We start from the raw sequence: 22709 nt of genomic DNA, 5'->3' as shown, positions 1-22709 counted from the left end.
CTGAGAAAACTGTGGGAATAAAAGTTAATAATTTACCATTTACAGCAAAAATATCCTCTAGTGACTGAACCGGAATCCCCAGGACAGTTGTTGTTTGAGCCAGAACATACAGGTGTGTACTCATGCCACGAGCCATGGCTTAATATGCAAATTATACCTCTGGATAACGTCCTTTATTGAAAGGACAAATTGCGTACATAAACAATTCGAATTATTTTATCGGGAATTTCCTATCAATATATATATTATCTCCTGATCCTGAATAGACACAGGTGAAAAGTCTTTCAAAATGTGCTTTGCCGATTAGGAAACGCAACCATATAAAGGTGCTACGTCACATACATATAATTCTCTAAGGATGTCAGTGCGCCGGCTTACTCTCCACGTTCATCCTCGTCTAGAATTCTTGCACAATTAGGCATCTGCATCCATTTGGATCCCACCAGAGAAGGATAAGTGCCTCATACATGTTATCATGACATCCAACTCCTGAGGCTGTGTGAGTGAATATACATGGTTCATTTGTGTAAACGCTTTAATATTACGGTGATCGTTGGGCACCAAGCCCAGTTTCCATTAAGGAGTTAATGATTCACCCTTGCAACCTTTTTTTTTAATCAAAGGTATACTTGTCAAATACAAAGATATCCGGTCTTTTTGATGTTCCCAAAGCGGTCTTAATGTATGCAAAACAGCCAGGTGCCTTCAGTGATGCTATTTGTGCATGTCCGGAGGATAGCTCAGGGGCAACATGCTCTCCTTGGAAGCAAGACGACACGGAGCACCACAGGCTCGATCCAAGGGTCCGCGCTTAGAAACCTCTGGGTATTAAGCGTGTTAAAAATAACATGTCCCATTTCTCGTAGGGGCCTTTCTGAGGAGTACAACAGGAGTTTGCCAGACTTCCCATCATGGAATGATGAAAATATCTTACAAGATGTGTTTTAGGGTTTTGACAAAGAGTCCAGGAATTCACGTGTAGAAAGTGTAACATGCCTATAAAATAAATGTATTTATTTATTTTTATTTGAACGTTTATAAAGCGCACACAGCCCAAAGGCATGTAGGTGCTGAAAACTTAGGAACATGGTTACATTTTTGTGCTTTGTAAAACAGTTACAGTTAAAACAGTTGTAGATGTAGTTACATATCCATGGTTCACTCGTGGTCAGGGAAACGCATTAATTACACGCAACCTATGTAGGATAGTGTTGTGTTATACAGCAGTGCCATCCTCCAGTGTTGCAAGTGGCCATTAGAAATGAACATTATAAAAGGTTACAAAGAGCCAGTTTACAGTGTTAGCACAATTATATAATTTCCTGTTCTAAGTATTTTGTTTTACCAAAAATAAACACCATTATGTTGATCAAAATGCCCTTCCTTCTTGGGAAGGATCACACTCAGATTACAACCAATGATCTGTTTCTTTCTGTGAGCATCAAGGTAATGTTTTGTTGTGTTCTGGTCACTGATTGTGTTGCTAGTGCTTTTTAGCCTTTCCATTTTTCATAGTATGAACAAACACTCATAATTGCAAAGTCCACTAAAACAATGAAATAGAAAATTAGAAATGCAGCCATAAACCCTGCAGCTATGCCCCCTGTTGCCTGTCAAGGTCTGCCAGAGCCCCAGCATCCACTGAAGAGCCTGTACATGGTCCACTCATATCCCCTGTAGGGACCATGGGGCCTCATTACAAGCTTGGTGTCGCAGGAAACCAGTGGAGGTAACTCTGTTATCTTCATTTTTCATGCTTCACCAAATTCCAAGTTGTGGTGGAATTACCACCGCAGGAATAACCTTGTGATAATTCTGCTGATTTTTAGAGGCAAAGTGGAGGATTCATCTCCAGCATGATGCTGGAGGTGAATCCTCCACTTTTCCTCCACAAATCAGTGAAGTTACCACTCGGTAATTCTGCCGAAAAGCCCCACTGGCGTCCTATTGACTTCATTAATGGGGGATAACACCACCCTACCACCACTTGCTATCCCGTGGTAAACCCACAGGACCAAGTGGCAGTATCGGTAAACGATCTTGGCAGTAATTCGGCAGCACAACCACCAAATTGCTGCCAAACCCGTAATGAGGCTCATGGTGTCCACAGTGTGATTGTCACCTTCCTGCAGGACACAGTCAATGGCAATGCTTGTCTCTAAAACATGCCGGTACCCACCTCGGGGCATGCCTCTGTCACTGCTGCTATAATTTGGCTTTTAATCATAAAAAGCGCAGCCCATAACCCCAGCCCTTTACAATATCTGTTTTGTTTCGTTTCATGCTGCACTTAGCAATGGCTGGGCTGCCTCCAGCTATTGTGTGACTCTGATCTACAGGGAAAGAGATAGAGATAGAGAGATAGCGAGAGAGAGAGAGAGAGAGCACGAGACCTAAAGGGAGAGAGAAAGAGAAATAGAGAAATAGAGAGAGAGAAATATCTATATATATAGAGAGAGAGACATAGAGAGAGAGAGAGAGAGACAGGGAGAGAGAGAGAGAGAGAGAGAGAGAGGGAGCGAGAGAGAGAGAGAGAGAGAGGAAGAGAGAGAGAAAACGCTGGATTGGCATAAGATACACCTAGTACAGCAGGTCAAATTCAAGTTGAGCAGAAAGGTGCAGAAGAAGAAGTAGACGAAGAATTTGTGTACCTCTGTGTGCCCTTCAACAACAGCTATCATTTTAAGAAACAGCTGATGCAATTTATCAGTGTTAGGTTGCCCTCTGTTGTTCAAATGGCAAAGTGCATCTCTGTGTGCCCTTCCACTTCAACAACAGCGATCATTTTATCAAACAGATTGAGCACAGTTCTACGCGGTCACCTTCACCTTCCACTATTGCAAACAGTCTGACTAATTTCATGTTACTTCTATCCACCTTGACTTCTCTCCACACGGGCACAGCGGTTCCAGTGTCAATGAACAGTTAATTACTGGCTCAATATTTCAGTCTCTAAAGAGTGATATGCTGTAGGACAAATGCCTCCTCACGAGCGAAATTAAGTTCAGTAATTATGCTACTACTCAATCTTATGCCATCATGAGGATTCTATTATGGAACAAGATTGACAATTACGCATTTACAATGACACATTATAGAGGTCTGTGTAATCAACTTAATAATTGTTCTTATACCGCACATAACTCTCATTCCATCGGATACAAATATGCCTTTCAAATTCAAAAGAAGATAGTTTCCTATACGTTTATCCTTTTCAGTGACCATTTATAAGTCATAGAGACCTACGCCCCCTTCCTGGAAATCTGATATTTAAGAAGGGGGACAGAAGTGACCCTATGAATTATAGCCCAATATTCACCTTTAACATATGCTAGAACAGCATATGTTATGCCGGGAACAGCCAGTGCTTCCAAAAACATTTAAGGTTTCTCTACTGAGCCTTCCCCAAATCCAATAGGTTATAAAGCGGTAGGCCACCCCCAACAACTCCACTTTCATAGGCTTCACCGCGGTCTTTTCCAGACAGGGACCTGCTGGGCTGTGCATTTGTATTCGTTAAGTGCTTCATCAAGGAGCTTCCAAGCCCTCTGCTGGCCTTGGGGGGCAGTGGAGTGCAGAGACTATGGCGTGCCTGGGTGAGTAGGGCTTTGAGGAATTTGAGCTAGTCCAGAGCGCCTGGAACCTGGGGCATAGCATGGTGCGCCCGGATGTGGTCAGCTCAGATGGACGGTCCGGCAGTCTCAGAGGATAGCATCCTGGTGTTGTGAGATAAAGGGCACTACCTGGTAGGTGGAGCTTCTTTCCTGTGCTCATGGCCTGAAGATTTAGACGAGTCACTATGTGCAGCAACCTTCCGATCACGTGAGAGCTTCATAAGGAGACAAGGCAAGGGTACGGTGTGTGCACCAGTTGCCTGACCACTTTTTGGTAGCTGTTTTGTTGTATGTTGGGCTAAAAAATAAGAGGAGACGCAAAGGCACCTCCACATACAGAGAGCCTTCCTCCTCTTCCTCCTCTTCAGAGTCACTCAGTGCTTAATTTGGGGGGGTGTTCACGCTTGGATTGGACTTTAGGAAATAGGGCAATCCTCGAACAAGACACAAAAAAATGCTAGCGTGGGAACGTTTTTTGGATCAAATTGGCCCAATGTTTTGACCAATGTGGGCCGGTTTGATAAGTTACTTCACAATGCTGCTAGTAGTTTTGACCAGTGTTAAGTAATGAACATTCTTTAAAATGCACAAATTACATCACATTATATCAAAAGCTTCCCCTTGGGTACTACTCAAATGATCTGTTAAAAAGGATTGAATTGCCATTTGCAACTATGGAACACTTTTTCATTGGTGCCTGAGATAATTCTATGTCCCAGTCTGACCCTATGGGTGTTTGCTAGGGCTCAGCCCTGGCACTTATTTTTGAGCCTTGGCACTTATTGTCTCAGACTCACTTTAATTATGTAGTGGTGATAGTCAGTGCATCCATTGATATGATATGATATGGCATTTATAACATTAACCACAATGAGCAGGTACAAGCTGTAGTGTAACCCCAAATATGTCGACACTGTGGTGAGCACCTATGGGGAGTGGCAGCAGTGGTGCCCACCCGCAGTGTCACTGGGGTGCTAAAAAATATTTGTGCCCTGACACTTATGTTTATTTACAAATTAAGCACTGGAGTCACCAGACAAGAAAAAAGGAGTGCTCTAAAGCAAAAGCTAAAATCCCTGATTAGAGAGGCTTTACAAGAAGAACAGAAGATCTCTCGGAGGGACGGGGACAAGTCTCCGCGCAGGAACGATTCCCCTTTTTCCTTCTCCAGTTTTTCCGATTCTTCCGATTCTTCCTCTGGGTCTTTGCGCTCTACAGAACAGGACACTGTGCCTTAGGGAAAATGTTAAGAGCAGGAAGCAGTTTGCAAAATGTTTGTGCACGCAGCCTCCAGGATTGCTGAAGCGCATCCCCCCTCCCTTAAACCAAGACCCACACTTCACCACTTTAAGAAGACAATGAAGAGGGGCCCTCCTCTGATTAAGGAGTATATGGGTCAATGTTCATTGGAATGGAAAGAGCTAGACCCCACATCTATGGGCGAACTGTATCCACAAAGAGGGAAGGAGACCCTCTCTACAGCTTCAGAGACAGATTCATTAGTGTCCAGTCTTAGGTTAACGGTATCCACGTGTGCCTCCTATTCCCCCCAGCATTAGCCGGGTGACTTTCAGGAACTGTACTCCAGGATTGAAGAGGCTCGGGAATGTTCAGTCCTCTTGGGTACTATGCACCATCAGGCAGAAATCCTGTCAGATCAAGCCTAGCATAGGGTCCGTGCAGGATCCATTACCACAGACTCAACATTGGAAGCCAGAAGATGTTCATGGGAAGGATTGTTAGACTCAAACTCGAAAAATAAATGTGGGGTTCAGGTTTTCGTTCCAGGGGCTGCATGTTTTGGGGATAAAGTGAAGGAGGTGGTTCATAGTATCCACAAGCAACAAAAACACGTAACAACCCCTTGGAAAAACCTGAAGGACTAGACTGCAAGAGACAGCCCTTCCCCCACTGGTCACTCCAGGCTCCCTTATTCAACTTGAAGAAGCCCCGCAGAGTTCAGGGGCAGACAGTGGGAACCTGCTCAGAAGGTTAGGACAGCGTCGACCCCTATGACTTCTTGCTCCTGACTGGGGAGACCCCCTGCTGGCAACCCCTGTGGGTGGGCAGGATCGGTCTCTTCAGGGTACTCTGATCGCCTCCCCAGTGATGCCTGGACATTGGGCATCCGTCAGGAAAGGTATTGCATAGAATTTTCTTCAGCACCTGCAACGACGGAAATAATAGAGGTTGCTTGTACACTTGGAAAAAGACTTGGTTCTGACTCTTCTGCAGAAGAAAGCAATCTGCCCGGTCCCTCTGACACTGAGGGGGCGGTATTGTACGATCTGACCATATCCAAACAGTCACATGTGCAAAAAGTCCTAAAAATACTTTAGAGTATAGTGGGCGGGGATTGCGGAGGAAACCCCTGCAGCCCCCGTAAAAATAAAAAATTAAAAAAAGGACCCAGCGGCGCCGGTTCCCGATCACGGAAGTGAAAGGGAACTGGTGCTGCAGGGACTCAGCGTGAAGAAAAAGGTAATTAGGGTATGTTTATGTTGGGGGTGTGGGTGGGGGTGTGTTGAGTGTGTGGGTGGGGGTGTGTCGTGGGTGTGTTGTGGGTGTGGGTGGGGGTATCAGTATATAGGGGTTGTGTACGTGTGTTCATATGGGAAATGTGCAAACTTTTGTTGGTTCGCACATTTCTCATGTGAACTTACCGGCCGCGGGAAATCAGCCACGGTTGGATCACGTAAATCCAAGGGGGCAGGGGGCTGGGGTGTTACTCCCAGATCCTCCTTGTCCCCACGTGTTTGTGGGGTTTCAGGCTGGTCCTGATTTGGAATGCAGTCAACATCATTGTGGTCAACATCACTTTCAATATGGCAACCCTGCAGAAGATGATCCCGTTGGCCTCAGTGGAGATTGTCTGACCCAATTGGATCCCAGCAACGTGTGTCTTCACATTCTGAATCATCCAAACTTTCACAAGTTTCTGCATTTTTCAGTCGCTTGTCTTCATTTTCAATTTGGGGTGCCCCACTGTGGGCTCAGGTCAGTGCCCAGAATCTTCAGGAAGATGTTGCCACACATCAGGGGGATGTTGCACGAAGAGGGCCTGAGGATGAATCCGTACTTGGACGATCTGTTAATTCGGGGGTCCCCTCTCAGGACATGGAGGAGGCAGTGTCCAGAGACTCCTCTGGTCTGACACCCCGGGTTCCTTAACGACCTCTGGAAGTCGCATCTGGACCCAGCTCAGGCCAAATGCTAGCTGTAGGTTCAGTGTCTGTTGGTTGCAACAGTCTGTGTCACTCAATGGGCGTGGCTCCATTTACGCCCCCTTACGTGGCTTCTGCATTGCCATTGGTGCCCAGTGTTTCAGGACCAGTCTCTCCCAAGGTGATAAGAGCTCTCCCATGGGGGACAATCTTCTCAAGCGTGTCCGCCTTGATCCTCCATTACCTGCAGCAATGTTCCCTCTAATTATTTTTCTACAAGTGCGGAACTGGTTGCCTTTTGTGCGCACTTTATTTTCCATGTGTGCAACTGACTAACTAGGTAAATCACTTTGCGAGCATGCGTAGTTAAAGAGTTACCATCTTCGAAGAGTTTGGAAAGGAATTTCCCCTTCCCTACCACTGCAATTCTTTACAAATCTGTGTACAAGGTGCATCTTACAGCTCCTTTTCCAAACACATAGGCTAAAAAAACAAATATTGTATATGTGATTATAAAGAGAACTGAACAACCAGTTCAAGAACTCAAGATCTGCCACAGTAGCTAGCAAATGTACTCCTGTGCAGAGAAAAATGTGTGCTTTATGCCACTGGAAAAACACGCATGTGTATTAAAAAAAAAAACAAATATCGCTTTTCATAACTGATGTGGCTGTCAAAAAATCAGACCGGATACAATATTTGCGGATGGAATAATGGCAAACAAAAGGAATGGGACAATAAAACATGCCAATCGGAGGTCACGTGCCACTTTAATGAAGTAATTCAAGGGCCAGGAGAACATGCCTTTCATAGGTTATGTAAGGATGATAATTGCCTCAGAATAACTGCATCACTTAACATGATTTTCAAAATTCCCTGGCTTCTGATTACTATCCACATTACGTTGTCATGTGAGTTGTGACAACACTTACTCAAAACCAGCATTACAGCCAAGAGACATATACACTATCAATGTTTACTCCCTAAAAACAGAAAAATGTGCCCAACAAAAACGGAAAACAATGAACACATAATAGCCAACCCGCGGCTTCTGCCCACAAAGCTCCACTGATATCTTTTCAAATCAGTGACCAGCATAGCAGTGGCATAGGAAGGAACTCTAATAATATTTCTGCCCAATCTCAAGATGAATTGTAACGGGAAAGAACATTTTTAATAAGCATAAAGTATCCTAGTTGGCAAAGCTAATGACTTTTGACTCCCTGAAAAATCGTTTCACTCCAAGTAGGAAGTAAATTCTTATTGGAGCCTTGCTTGTTACCCTGACATAGGAAGTAAAATGACAGGGCACATATTACTTCCTATAGTTTCGCCCACCCTTCCTCAACACAGTCTCGATCAAAGTTGAAAAAGAGCCTTACTGAGGTTTCTTATGCAGCTCGGTTGAAGAATATCACATATATATTAGCATCAATGCTCAGAGGTACAACAGCTTGAGTGCCTTCTTCTGTAACTAGGGACCCACTGTAATTCATTTGTATCAGTTAAACAAGATCCAGGAAGATACTAGAGTCAACATGTTTATATTGAACTAACCTCAGCAGCTGAGCATAGAAATACACAGAAGGTGCAGTTCTATAGACTGTTACTATAGTTTTCTATCCTTTAGCAAACAAACACATTTCTTTTACTGTACTGTACTGCTGAAACAACTGACTTGGTTTTCAAAGGTTACTGATTTGCTCACCACCCGCAAGGAGTGTTCTCCTGTCCCCTTCAAGTCGTACCACTCTCGGGCTCCAGTAGTAGCCTCCAATACTAGTTGACAGGGCACTATACAAAGTGAGGGATTGCAGCAGTAAAACACTCACTGGGATATTTGCAGACCCATAATACTTTGCAATTAAAACATATTCAGTACCTCGCCATATGATATGATATGCATTTTAAGAAAGTGTCATGAATCTGCATGTACACTATGATTGTGCAGTGCATACAAGATTGTTTGCAACTGATCCCAACCGTATATAGTTGGGTAGGATTATACCACTGATAAGTGAAACCATTTTTGTATAAAAGTGAGTTACAGTATAATTTGTTCAGGTCTATACCCAGCGCAACTCTGAACACTTGGAAATGATGCAGATTGTGTGAAAAGCATTCTACTGTCTGAATATCTGTTAGCAATACCGGGTTAGTCCATACCCATTACCCCTTGCAGGCCAAGTAAATATTGCAATTTTACTCTCCAACTATAGGGTAATGTTAGCAATGCTAAAGTAGGAGACGCTGAGCATAAGATTTGTCTACTTAATGTCCATAGAGAGAAAATGTATATTTGAGTTTTATAATGCATCAGCTTTCAAGGGGATGCCTTCAAAGCACTTGCGTGACATATGTTCCAAGAATAGAAAGCAGAGGATGAGGTGAGACATCCATGTAGCCTGCTTACTTACAGTCAGTATCCGATATTTAAGATGATATTTGGGTACATGGTGTGGGTGACACTATTATTATTATTATTATTATTATTATTATTATTATTATTATTATTATTATTATTATTATTATTATTATCATTAGGGTATATATTGAGCGCAGACCTAGCTTTGGGTAGCAACAGAGCACTTTACAATCACAGTAAGGAAAGCAGAGAGAAAAAGGGAATGGGAGCAATTTGCTGCAAGGTATCTACAAGCAACCAGGGTAGGAGACAGTGAGCAGCAGTTTACAGTCTCAGTACGGTGGGAATGCAGGGTGTGTGGACCTATGTGTTACAGAGAAGCCATTCTTTAAAAAGGAAGGTCTTGAGCTCTTTCCTGAATGGTAGCAGAAATGGGGTGAGTCTGACGACCGGCTCATTCTTTTCTTGCTGTGCCATCAGAGTTCAAGTCTGCATATTTCTTGACTTCTGTTGGATTGCAGGCCTCTGGAGATACAGAGATTCTCAGTGAGGTATCTTGGGGACTTCATTGTGACAGCCTTGTAGAGGCTTGCAGCAGGAGCCAGTGCAGTTAGAGGAGGGCCAGGGTCGAATTTCCAGAGTCCTTTGATGAGCCATGCTGCAGCATGCAGAACACATCTCAGGGGTGCCAGTGTAGTCAAAAGGGCACTTTTGATAAGGCACCATGAATAATAGAAGGTCTGTTGCTTGAACGTTATTTAAATTACAACAAACATAAAACAAGTGGATGGAGGTACAAGTCTGGTAACCTTAGTCAGAGCAAAGAGAGGAAGAGTGCTGGTAGTCTGGTAATATCTAAATAGGTTCTGGGGTAGAGTTTAGAGGTCTGAGTAAATGCGTGGTAGACCAAAGCATAGGAGTCATGAGTGGGGAGGGGACAGTATTTAGTTAATGTGCGCAGGCATACATTCAACCTAATCAGATTTTTGTGAAAAGTGGGCACACAATATTAAGGTTACTACGACGACAAATGCATTCCCACACCAACATGGCTCCCTTACGACGCACTATGCATGCGCACAGGTTGCGCGGCAACCATATAAACACTTATCTCAGCGGCTACATGCGCTAGAGGAGACTGGCGTCAGACATTGTTCCAGGTGAGCACTGTATGCCACCACAGGCATCTGTACATAACTCACGTTATGAAAACATGTCTAGGACAATGAGAATCATTACATTAGCAACATAGAATGTACAAATGCCGTACACACAGCGGTTTCTAAGTCTCACACATAGTCGTGTAGTCGGTCTGAATAAACACATTGGGCCTCATTACGACCCTGGCGGAAATCGCGGTGCAAAATGCACCATGGAGCACGGCGGAAAGCTGCCGATAGCGCCATGGGGGTTGGCGGATTTTCCGCCCCATTCCGACCTTGGCGGGGCGGTAAATCCCCATTCCCCATTTTACCCTTCCCCATTCCCATTTTTGCCCCATAGGGTATAATGGGAGTGGGGAAGGCGTTAATTACGCCACCGTAAAATACGGTGGCGTAATTAACAACAAGGTCCCGTAGCGCCATGGATTTCTCCGCCCGGAAAAACCAGGCGGAAAACGCTCCATGGCGCTACGGGAACTCGTAGTAGGGCGGACGGGTCCGCCGCGAATAACGCTGGCGTAAACCCACTCCGCCAGGGTCGTAATGAGGCCCATTGCAGCTTAGACGCATGCACTCCACAGGGAATTAGCACTACTGGCACCATCTGCATTATAATCCACAAGATGCACTTATTTCTAAGCGTCTCACGCTGATCAAATCCTTGTTTATTTTATCTCTTATCTCCAGATCACGGTGATCGTGTCTATTTACTAATACGCTAGAAGAACTTTATATTTGAAGGCGCGTGTCGCCTAGAAAGACTGTGTAAGATTGATATCCCAGCAGCCTGTTGAAGACTCGAGTTTCTAGCGCTCTGGCTGTTTTTCACACAGTAGCGAAAACACATACTTTTCCTAGAACTGTATGATGATGTAACACGGTTAACGAGGACTACACGCTTTTATAAGGAAGACTTAAGGATAGTTTTCTTATAGACCCAGCACATATTACTATTTATATATCTATTACCGATTTCTTTCATTGAATCGAGCCCCTGTGTGTTACCTTTCAGGTGCACATTCAGGCATGCAAGTTGGACCACGTGAATGAGGAATAATAGGCTCTAATGCCCTGAAGAAGGATTTAGGAAGAATGTGAAACACGTTGGCAATTACTTCATCACTAGAGGAGCCTATTAGATGCGAATAAACATACACATGTCGAACAATTGTGTCTATGACTCTGTTTAATGCAGTTGTGTGGAATTTATAACATAACTCACGATTGTTGTGTGACCGACTTAAGAGAAGAACTTGTGTATATTTATATGCATACCTATAGCATTGATTTTGGTGATTTATTGTTTTTCTTCATGACATCTGTCTTCGGAATTATATTTTGAAACCAATGGATAGCTTTTTTGTTTAATGTTCCTAGTATTGAATGTTTCGGGCTAGTGGAAGTCCCCCACATGGAATGCTTTATATAGATGTAGGCATCAACAGCATGTTACTGACTAGACATTGAAAACCTTTAAACATCTAAGTTGAACTTTGTGGTCTGACACAACCCGGTGTATCCGGTCTGACTCACAACATGTGCAAAAATCAGTCCTGGGATCGATTTATCCCTCAAGAGTGCATATTGGGGCCACCTGTTAGCATATAACTATAACAGGTTACGCTTGTGTTTTCTTTCCTTCAGTCTTGGGTGGCCTCGAGACCCTTTGACCCTTTGCACCTGAAGTATACACATATATGTTTTACTTACCTCATTAATCTCACACAAACTTATCTGAATTACCGTACTACCAAACCCCATCTAAAACTCGGTTGTTCCCCACTAGCCCCGTCTCTTGTTGTTTTCTGTTCATGGAACCACTTTTTCATATTAGTTTTTACCTCTTGTGACTGTATTCAGTTTTTAAGGTCACACTTGCATAGTAGGGTAATGTAAATGAGCTAGACCAGATATCATGACTAGTTAATTATTTTAAGTGAAAGCAAATGTCAGGTAATTGCTGTGGCTTGTGCCTTATTAAATCTTATTACATAGGTGAGAAATGTCTGTGTGCGCTGCCAAAAATCTTCTGAGTGGCACTCAGAAGGAAACTGGGCAAGCGCACATGCCCACAGCTTAGAGGTAACATTGACCTGCAGTAATCACCACCAGCGTTAGCGCTCGAAATTAGGGGCAGTTCTTTAGACCATGACTATTCATGGAAGAAGGTCGAGCACTGAACCTCGAGATTTCACCAACTGGAGGGAGGGAGTTGGAAGACGTTCAGTGGGCCCTAGTGGGGTTCTCCAGCCAGATTGTGTGCTGTTCTGTTTGGATACTTTTAGACAACATAACTTTAGTCGCATACCAGAACCGTCAGGGTGGATGAGTTCGACCCCCCAGGCAATAATCTCTCACAAGCTGAATTATTGAGAACAAAAGAATATGTTATACTTGGAAAAGGCCTGTATCAGGGGGATCCACAATACTCCAGCAGTCTTCTCCAGCAGAAAGTGTCCTTCATCTCAGCAGATGTCAGTCTGACCGGTGGCCTTCCATCTTATGTTTGCATCCTTCCTAAATGGTATTCAGTGATAAAATTGCAGAGGAAAAGGACACCAGGGGGCGACATTTTCACACATTTTCCCTCCTAAAAGAATCAAGCACTTTACCCAAATATTCTAGGACTGGAGTTCATAATATTAAATAATACCCATCCTAGAATATGTGGGGGAAGGCTTTTAGGGGTGCAGGAAATAAAATCGCCTAGCTGGTGACTTTTCCCCAGGCGACATTATCACATAGAACCTCCTGGATCACAGGCTTCCTAGGATCTTTTCAGGACAGCAGGGTGGAGGCTTGGGCAGCGATGCCCTATTCGCTCCCTGCCTTCCCAGGTAGATCTACATGCTTCCTGGGGTGGATCAGGTCATGCAGGGCACTGGCCTTCCTGGTAGCCCCGTATTGGGGATGCAGGTCTCAGTTCCCCTTGATATGGCACTTGGCAGGGCCTCTAAGTTCTCCACCTTATTGGTTTATATCACCAGAAGCTGTTATGATGCGGCGCGACCCCACTTTCCATCCTTCCCAAGAGATTGTGATTCCAGCTCTACCAACCGAGCTGCCTCAGGAGGCGCGGGGCCAGTTGGTCTCATTAAAGGTGAAGGACGTGATTCTGTTGTTCTTGAGGGTTCTACGTTAAAATAATTTTATAAAAAATGGAGGCTGAAAACCACTAATTCTTTTGTTAAATTTCCAAAGAATTTTTCTTTTTTTGGGTACTTTTCATTGCATTTTAATGCAAAGGGAGACCCCGCAGGGTCCCCCCCCCCAACATCCTAAACCAACTCCCCATATATGTATGTGGTAGAAATGTACGCACCAATCGAAACATCCGATCTAAAGAATTTGGTGTTTTGTGCCTCGATTTTTTCGTATTCGGTTTTTTGGGGGGTAACCTATTTGAGCAGGACAGCATCCTTCAGATCATCTCACTGCAGTTCGTTTGTCACCTTCGGAGAGACCCACACGTGGTACGAGGCTTTTCTCTCCATCAGTGGATGGATTAAGGACAGCATTGTATTGGCAGAAGTACTTACTTTTCCGCTCCGACAGGTAGGGTGGTGGCGTTGCTAGGGGGGGGCTGAGCGGGCTATAGCTCCGGGTCTTTTGGGTGTAGCCCCGGATAGAAGCTCAGGGGCTACAACCAAAAGGCTAGCTCGCCCCGAGTCCCGACAGTCCTGACATTAGTGTCGCCCCGGATCTTTTCCAGACCTAGCAACGCCCCTGGTGGGATGAATGAGGTGATGAGTGGATACCTCCTGGGCAGAGGCTAGTGGGGGTCAATGGTGGATATCTGTGGGGTAACTGAACTTCTCCAAACAGTTTTGCCCATCATTATCAGCTGTCCATCCCGGGACGAGCTGGTCAGGGATGTGCCTTGGCGTTTTTTCATCTATCATTCCTTGATTATTTCTTATAAGGCTTGGGTTATTGAAGGCACACTGGGCATGCAGTTTCCTGGCCCTGCCTTTTTCTTTCCTGCCCAGGCAATCAGTCCAATCTTTCAGAGACTTGAGATGGGGAAGACGGGTCATGGGTGTAATGCCCAGATTAATGAACTTCATCTTCATTACAGCTAGTTCTACTCTTCCTCGTCACAGTCCTGACATACCATTGGGATGGTTGCCCATCTATTTTATGGTGACCAGAGTTTTTTGGGGCAGTCTCCCACTGTATACTCCCTGGGGACAGGGCAGAAATACATTAAACGTGTTTGCAAGCGTGGGTAGGAAAGAGCGAGGGTGAAGACTGACATCCTACAGATAATTAAGGACTAGTTGGTTAGACACTGACATCCACATCCGCCAAGACTGAGAAGTTCTTCAAACCTCGAGACATCATTTGGGGGGAGCTACAGCCAGTATGGAGGGGTGCGGAAGGGAGATTCGCCCTGAGCAGTGGTCTGAAACCTATGCTATGCCGAATGTTGCTAGCTACAAGTGAACTTCCACACACTTCACCGGCATGGTCAATGGCAAGGGTTCATGGGATATGTAGTCCAAAGCATTTTAATAGACATGGGTTCCAAATCCCTGGCCCTCATGAATGAAGGCCTACTAGCTAAGCAGGGTGGGGGAGGGGTCACAAGTTAGTGGGCTAGAGCGTGCATTTCAGCAAAGAAAAAAACATTATTCCACTTCAGACAAACAGCCCAAACCTCAATACTCAAATAACTCTCAACACTTTCTAAAATAATACAATGTGAGTTCTGGAAGTTAAGAACAGAGCTGCATTTATTCTGGGCCCTCATTCCCTAAACTCCTGCTACAGATCATCCCTCAACACAAAAGGTCACGCTATTTAAGACGTATTTTTTTTAAAAGAACATTCTAAAGGATAGTACAAGTCTAAACAGAATACAACAGTTATCATTGAAAGAAAAATATATAATTAGGAACATCACTTTTAAAATGAGACCCATGAAGCTTCATGCAAGGCACATGTACAATATATTCTGCCTAGGTACAAGTTTAAGAATTAATACTCGGTAGTGCTTTAGTAATTGCACTCTAGCTGAGGTCTGTATTCAATCACATCTCACTGTATTGAAGTCTTCTGCTTTTAAAAACGTGCCTGGATTTACTGTAGCCTCTCCGGAGCCTGGTCATTATTCCACTGGAGGGAGTCCCTTTCCATTTTAATGCTTTGCTGCCCTCTGGTGGCAATCTTCTGTCACAGTAGCCATGAAATAAGCACGCCGCCAACATTTTTAAAGCGCTCACACAGCCCGCAGGCATGAGGCGCTGATGTTATTAATTTTCATTGAAGGATCAAAATAAGAAAATGTATGTTTAATTACTAAATGCTTAAAGTCAAAATCTTGAAACTCCAGAGTTGTAAACAACATGTTGCTGCTACTACAGCTGAACTTAACGCCACTTGTTATTTCACTTTTAACGATAAAACACGTAAGTGGTCATTTTATAATAAAATGCACGTTTGTGTTTATCGAACATTTATTATTAATTGCATGCTTAGGACCTCCAATGTTGGCACTTGCGTGCTTTTGGGTTCCCTGCAAGCAATTTTAAACATTTCCAAGTTGGAGTGCAAAGGTGTCCTGTAAAAGCAGTCACCATTGTTTTAACTCTTCATTTTCAAGCCCCTGTCTTGTTGGAAGGTAAAATGATGCTTTGCGGACAGCATCCACTTACGAATTCCTATGGCATTTGCTTGCTTTTATCAGGTGCTAATTGCAGGAGGATTTTATAGTAATCGTATAGTTTTACGCCAGCATGAAAATCACATGCTGGTCTAAAATCGAGAGGATTTGCGGAAGGTGTGGCAAGTACAAGGCCGGAACGTATTTCCCCTTCCTTATCCCACTGCACCTTCGGATGGTATCAGGGCGCAAATGGCATTACACCTCGTTTCCATGCCTTGCTGCTCTGCCAGCTTAAGGACGAGCCCAATAGAGAGCTCAGAGAGATTGGAATTTGGGCTATGATATGATATGGCATTTATAACGCGCCTATACACAAGTGTTTCAAGGCGCAATGAGGCAAGGGAGGGATAAAAAGGGGACATAGAACGATCCTACTAGGCCAGGTGTCATTCAGATTGCGCAAGTGCATGGGATGGGGGAAGGGAAAGTGCAGTACATGGGAATAGATAATAACAATAAATAAATAAGCGGCCAGCATGTGGCAAGTGCAAGGGTAAGTGCGGGCATCAGCTATCGGGGTCTGGTGGGGGGACTGTAGGGATACAGAACAGTCCCCGAGTGCGGGGGTTGCTAGGTGGGCAGTGCAGGTGTGTGACGCTGGCGGGAGGGGGACCTGGGCTCGGGATCAGAGGGTGTCCAGGTAGCCAGTGCTGTACGGGTGTCAGCCAGGAGGTCAGCAGAGGAGAGGAGGAGAGAAAGCAGAAGCAAAGAGAAAGGTTTTGAGGTGCTTCCGGAACCGGAGATGGTTCTCCTCCAGTTTAAGGGAGGCAGGGAGGCTGTTCCAGAGGGAGGCACCAGCCGAAGAGAGACATCTACCACCAACTCGTTTCTTGGAGAAACGACTGACCCTGAGGGAGTTGGAGGCATATGAGCAAAGAGCTCGAGAAGGTAGATATTTAGGAAGAGCGAGTTGGAGGTATTGAGGCCCCAGACTCCAGAAGGCCTTGTGGACGATGCAGAGGGTTTTGAACTTAATCCTCATAGCCACTGGGAGCCAGTGTAGTGATTTCAGTCCTGGAGAGATACCATCCCTGGGCTTGAGGACAAGGACAAGTCTTGCAGTCCTGTTCTGGATAGGTTGCAGAGGGAGGAGAGTAGAGGCAGGCAGATTTAGAAAAAGGCTGTTGAAATAGTCAAGCCTAGAGGGAACCAGAGCTAAATATCAAAGGGTTAATTCAAAGTCACCCATGTGCTACTAACACTATTGTTATAACGGGTTGTGCGAATGAACACAAAGATCCAAATTGTTGATCAACTGTCTCTTTTTATGTTTTATGTCTGATGAGATTTGCAAATGTGACCGAATGGTCTGTTTTATTACAAAATATAATAAATATATGAGATATTTTTGTTAGAATTGAGCCTCCCATCACTTTATATTTGCTTAAAGATTGATGGTTTGTGAATACATGGACTTGGTTTGAGAGCCAGTTTTGTTACCTCCGGTGAGGATATCGAAAGGTAGCTTGTTGTTACCCTCCTTTTGTTTTCTCTTTGAATTCAGTCCTCCTTCAACAAGCCCCTAAAAAAAAGAGGACCTATGCTGCAATAGCGTGCTCATAGTTTCTTCATAGGATTTAACACCAGACACCATTGTTACGATTCTCTTAGAAGCTGTTTTCCAACCTTATCACTAAGGGACATGTCCGATGAACAATTGTTCAAAGACACTGAAGGCGCAGGAGAGATGGTCTTTGAAATTGGGGTTCCTTGCCAGATAGTGATAGGGCAAAGAGACCATGCTCATCATGAAAAATATAACACCATTGTGGAAGGAGGATTTGGGAAAGGAGCCAGCCCATTTATTGATCAGCAATCTTCATGATGTTGGGCTGCTAAATAGTGTTTGAGCAGTGCAAATACAATTGAAACCTGGTTTGAAATGTGATACAGGCATGGTATCAAGAGAGACACAGACTCAAAGATATTCATTACTAAAACCTTCTCTCAACTGATGTTTCTAAGGGCTGTCGAAGTCTGGAAGTCAAAAATAAAAGTCTGTCTGTGTTTAAACCGAAGCTTGCCCTCACTCTTGACAAAAATGTGCTAGGAAGTCTTTCAAAAGCAAGGAGTGATGGTTCAACAAACACAGAGGAAAACAGGATTGGTTTTAGGTGGTCTTCCCACCAGGTGTAGGTTGGTCAGCTTCAAAAGAATGAGTTAAATCAAAAAGGACTGTTCATAGGACATTCTCTTTAATTTAAACAATTAATGCCTAGGGGTTCCCTTCTCCAAGCTCCAATTCCTTCAATAAAACAAAGTAATCAAGATCCCACATTGATAGGCCTCTTAGGATCCCCTTACCCAAGCTTAGGCCTATTCCAAGTTCAAACCAAAGGTTCAGCTCTTAGGCCTCTCAGGGTTTCCTTCCCCAAGATCAGGCCTTTTCCAAGTTCAAACCAAAAGTCTTAGACCCCTCTTGAGATTCAAACACAAGTTCACCTCTTGGGCCTCTCAGGGTTCCCTTCCCAAGGCCCCTCTTGAGCTTCCAAGGATCAACTCTTGGGCCTCTCAGGCTTCGCTTCCCCCAGCTTAGGCCCCTCTTGAGTTCAGTTTGTAAGGATATCATTTTCTTTCCTATACAGTTATTTCAAGGGGTAGCATCAGAGACTTTCGAAAGCTCCAGGTTCTTTGCTCCTCCTAAGTGTGACCACTTTGAGCTTTAATCCCTTTCTTTTATTCCTGCTCTTCTTTTTCTTTAATCTTTTGCCTTCAGGGGCCTTCTGCACCCCTTCTTGTTCCTCTCTATTTTCTTGACTTCTTTCTCATGCCCACTGGCACCCTTCTTTCCTTCTCCTACACACTTGCACCTTCTTCTCCTTCTTGTGAAGCCTTCGTTAAGTTCCTCCATGTACACTTGTGCCCTCTTTGTCCTTCTTGGGCGTCTGGCACTTTCACCCGCTTCCCCATGCACTTTTGCACTCTCTTTACTTTCCTGTTCCGCTGGCACCTTTCCGGCTTTCCCATGCATACTTGCACAACCTTTACCTTTCTGTGCCCCCTGACACCATTTCCAGCTTTTCCGTGCACACTTGCATGCTTTCCACTGTGCCTGGCCGCTTGCACCCTTCTCTCTCATTTCGGGCCACTTGCGCCCTTTGCATTATAGTTCTTTTACTTTGCACCCCTTTTGTGCTCTGCTTTTCCTGCTTTCTCTTACTTTCTCTTGATCTTGTCACTCTTCTTTCAATCTATCTTGCCTTACTAGTTTCCTTCAACATGTTTCCTTTAACATGTTTCCTTTCTTCCGCTCAGTGCCGCTTTGTACATTCCTTTTTGCCCGCTCCGCTTCAGTCAGCTTCATGCTCCAGAGTCTGTCTCTCTCTCTCTCTTACTTTCACAAGACTCACCCAGGAAGCAGTGCAGTGACAAGCGGTCTCTTATGGTTGTGCGGACCTGAGGTCAGGGTCTCACTGCCTGTCCCTCAGATACCCTTTGGGCCGGCACAGGTCTCAACAGAACAAGCAGTATTCTGACCACCAACAGCAGCCTACCGGGTGCTTTGCTCTGGCTCTCTGGAGACACGGCTCCCTAGCCACACTGCAGCCCCCCACGAACAGCGGGCCAGGTCTTGGCATCCCGTTCTCCTCTGGCTGGTAGATCCTGCTGCTCTCTGCTCCTTGTTTTCTCTGGTCTAAAGAACGTCCCCAGCTGTTCATTCACCTGTGCAGAACTACACCTTTTATAGTTGGAAAAACGGTCAAGCGAAGTCAGGTGTGAGTGATAATTAGCAAATGCCTGACTCTGCCTGACTCGATCAATGGGACAAATTAGGTTCTTTCTACATTCGGTTTCCCTTACACTCCCCATGTAATTCCTATGGGAAATCTTTACTACACCCGGTTGCCTCTTCCTCATCCCAGTATTTGTTGGAAGTGGAGAGGGGGAGTTGGAATGGATCTGGAAATACCCCATGAAAGTTGAGTGAAAGGGTTTTGAGGTAGAATGGGATTGTATGGGAGATTGTGTTCCGTTATTTTTCTAGGGAGTGGTCTTGGTTCATAGGACAATCTTTTAATCTTGTCTGCGGAGTGATTAAAGCAACAGGAGTCTGGAGGAGGTTTATGACTTGGACAGGTAGAGGATGAAGGGATCTCAACACAGGAACTCTGCCCTTGTGTCATTTGGGTCTTCTTCCTCCCCCCTCTCAGGCAACTGATTCCTTTCTTTCTCCCCCTTGGGTCACAAATGACAGGATAGGAATCACCGTCCACGACTCCTGAACAAAAGATGTAGGAATCAACATAGCCCATGAAAGCGTCCGGGATTACCTCGTCCTCCCTTATTGCCCTGTTAGGATATATTTCTGAACTGAGATATCCCCCTTCAGACAACCACGGGTTCCCCAACCCAAGTGATCCTCCCTCGCTCGCCCACCCCCAGGGTTGGGATCCAAGGGCGATGGCCCTCCCCATACCACCTGAATAGAGGACTTTCGGGGTCTAAATGGGAGAAGCCCCCAAAGTTTCTCACATACCCTTCCCCAAGAACATCGTCTACCCACTATAAGGCCATTGAAAGTTGATGGATTTTCTTGTTTGTTTTCTCAATCTGTGGGCCAAGTCCAGACCTCTGTATTGGAAGGAAAAAGCTCTTCTTGCCATTGGAAGGATGGAGAAAATGTGGGGCTTCAATTCCTTCAGTAAAACAAAATAATCAAGATTCCACTTTGATAGGCCTCTTGGGGTCTGCGTCCCCAAGCTTAGGCCTCTTCCAAGTTCAAACTAAAGGTTCCCTATTAGGCCCCTCTTGAGCTTCAAGTTCGCCCCTTGGGCCTATCAGGTTTCCCTTGCCTAAGCGTAGGCCCTTCTTGAGCTTCAAACAAAGGTTCAGCTCTTGGGCCTCTCAGGGTTTGCTTCCCTAAGCTTATGCCCCTCTGGAGTTTCAAAACAAGAGTTCAGTTTGTCAGGATGTACCTTTCTTTTATATACAGTTCTTTCAAGGGGTAGCATCAGAGACTTTCGAAAACTCCAGGTCTTTGCTCCTTCTAAGCAGAGGTGTAGCCAGGATTGTCCAACAAGTGGGGCCTGAAGCTCATGTAGTTGGGCCCACTGCAGTGACATTTAGACAACACTTGTGTATAGGCACGTTATAAATGCCATATCATATCATATCATTAACATTTCTAAATGCCCACATAGTGTTGCTTAGTGGGCATTTACAGTTTTTGGATGGGCTTTGCCCACTCAGGCTCTACCCTGCCTACGCCTCTGCTCCCAAATGCTAACACTCAAAGCTTTAACCCCTCTTTTTTTCTTCTCTTCTTTTTCTTAACCTCTTGCCTTCAAGGGCTCTCTGCACCCCTTCTTGTACCTCCTCTGTTTTCTTGACTTCTTTCTCGTGCCAACTGGCACCTTCTGCTCCTTCTTGTGTCCAATGACACCTTCTTTAAATTCCTCTTTGCACACTTGCACCCTCTTTGCCCTTCTTGGGCCCGTGACACGTTCACCAGCTTTCCCGTGCACCCTTGCACTGTCTTTACTTTCCCGTGGCCCCTGGCACTTGCACTAGCTTTCCCGTTCACCCTTGCACTGTTGTTACTTTCCCGTTTCCCCTGGAACCATTTCCAGGTTTTTTGTGCACACTTGCATTCTTCCCACTCTGCTGGGTCGCTTGCACCCTTCTCTCTCATTTCGGGTCGCTTGTGCCCTTTTACTATTGTTCTTTTACTTTGTGCCCCTTGCATGCTCTGCTTTTCCTGCTTTCTCTTACTTTTTCTTGATCTTGTCACTCTTCTTTCAATCTATCTTGCTTTACTAGTTTGCTTTAATTTCTTTCCTTTCTTCCGCACTGTTCAGCTTTATGCATTAATTTTAGCCCGCTCTACTTCAGTCAGCTGCATGCTCTCGAGTCTCTCTCTCTCTCTCTCTCTCTGTCTCTCTCTCTCTCTTATTTTCACGAGACTCACCCAGGCAGTAGTGCAGTGACAAGCGGTCCCTTCTGGAGGTGCAGGCCTGAGGTCAGGGTTTCATCATCTGCCCCTCAGATACCCTTGGGGAAGGTACAGGTCCCAACGGAACAAGCAATATTCCGACCGCCAACAGCAGCTTACAGGGTGCTTCGCTCCGGCTCTCTGAAGACACAGCTGCCTAGCCACACTGCAGCCCCTCAAAACATTCTCCTCGGGCCCATAGATTCTGCTGCTCTCTGCTCCTTGGCATCTATGGGCCAAGCAACGTCCCCAGCTCGTTCATTCACCTGTGCAGAACCACGCCTTTTATAGTTGGAAAACAGTCAAGTGAAGTCAGGTGTGAGTGTTAATTAGTAAATGCCTGACTCTGCCTAACTCTATCAATGGGACAACGTAAGTTCTTTCTACAGTTGGTTTCCCTTACACTCCCCATGTTATTCCTATGGGACATCTTGACTACTCCTGGTTTCCTCTTCCTCATCCCAGTATTTGTTGGAAGTGGGGAGGGGGAGTTGTAATGGGTCTGGAAATACCCCATGAAAGCTGAGGGAAAGGGTTTTGAGGTATAATGGGATTGTAGGGGAGATTGTGTTCCTGCCTCTTTTCTAGAGAGTGGTCTTGGTTCATAGGACAATGTTTGAATCTTGTCTGCAGAGTTCTTATAGGAACAGGAGTCTTGAGGAGGTTTATGACTTGGACAGGTAGAGGATGGAGGGATCTCAAACACAGGACCTCTGCCCTTGTGTTACTTGGGTCTTCTTCTTCCCCTCTCTCGGGCAACTGATTCCTTTCTTGCTCCCCCTTCGTTCACAAATGACAGGATA

This window comes from Ambystoma mexicanum, chromosome 11 (assembly GCF_040938575.1).
Source record: "Ambystoma mexicanum isolate Mex_15411 chromosome 11, UKY_AmexF1_1, whole genome shotgun sequence".
In the NCBI taxonomy this organism is placed as follows: Eukaryota; Metazoa; Chordata; class Amphibia; order Caudata; family Ambystomatidae; genus Ambystoma; species Ambystoma mexicanum.
This window is presented reverse-complemented; position numbering follows the sequence as displayed.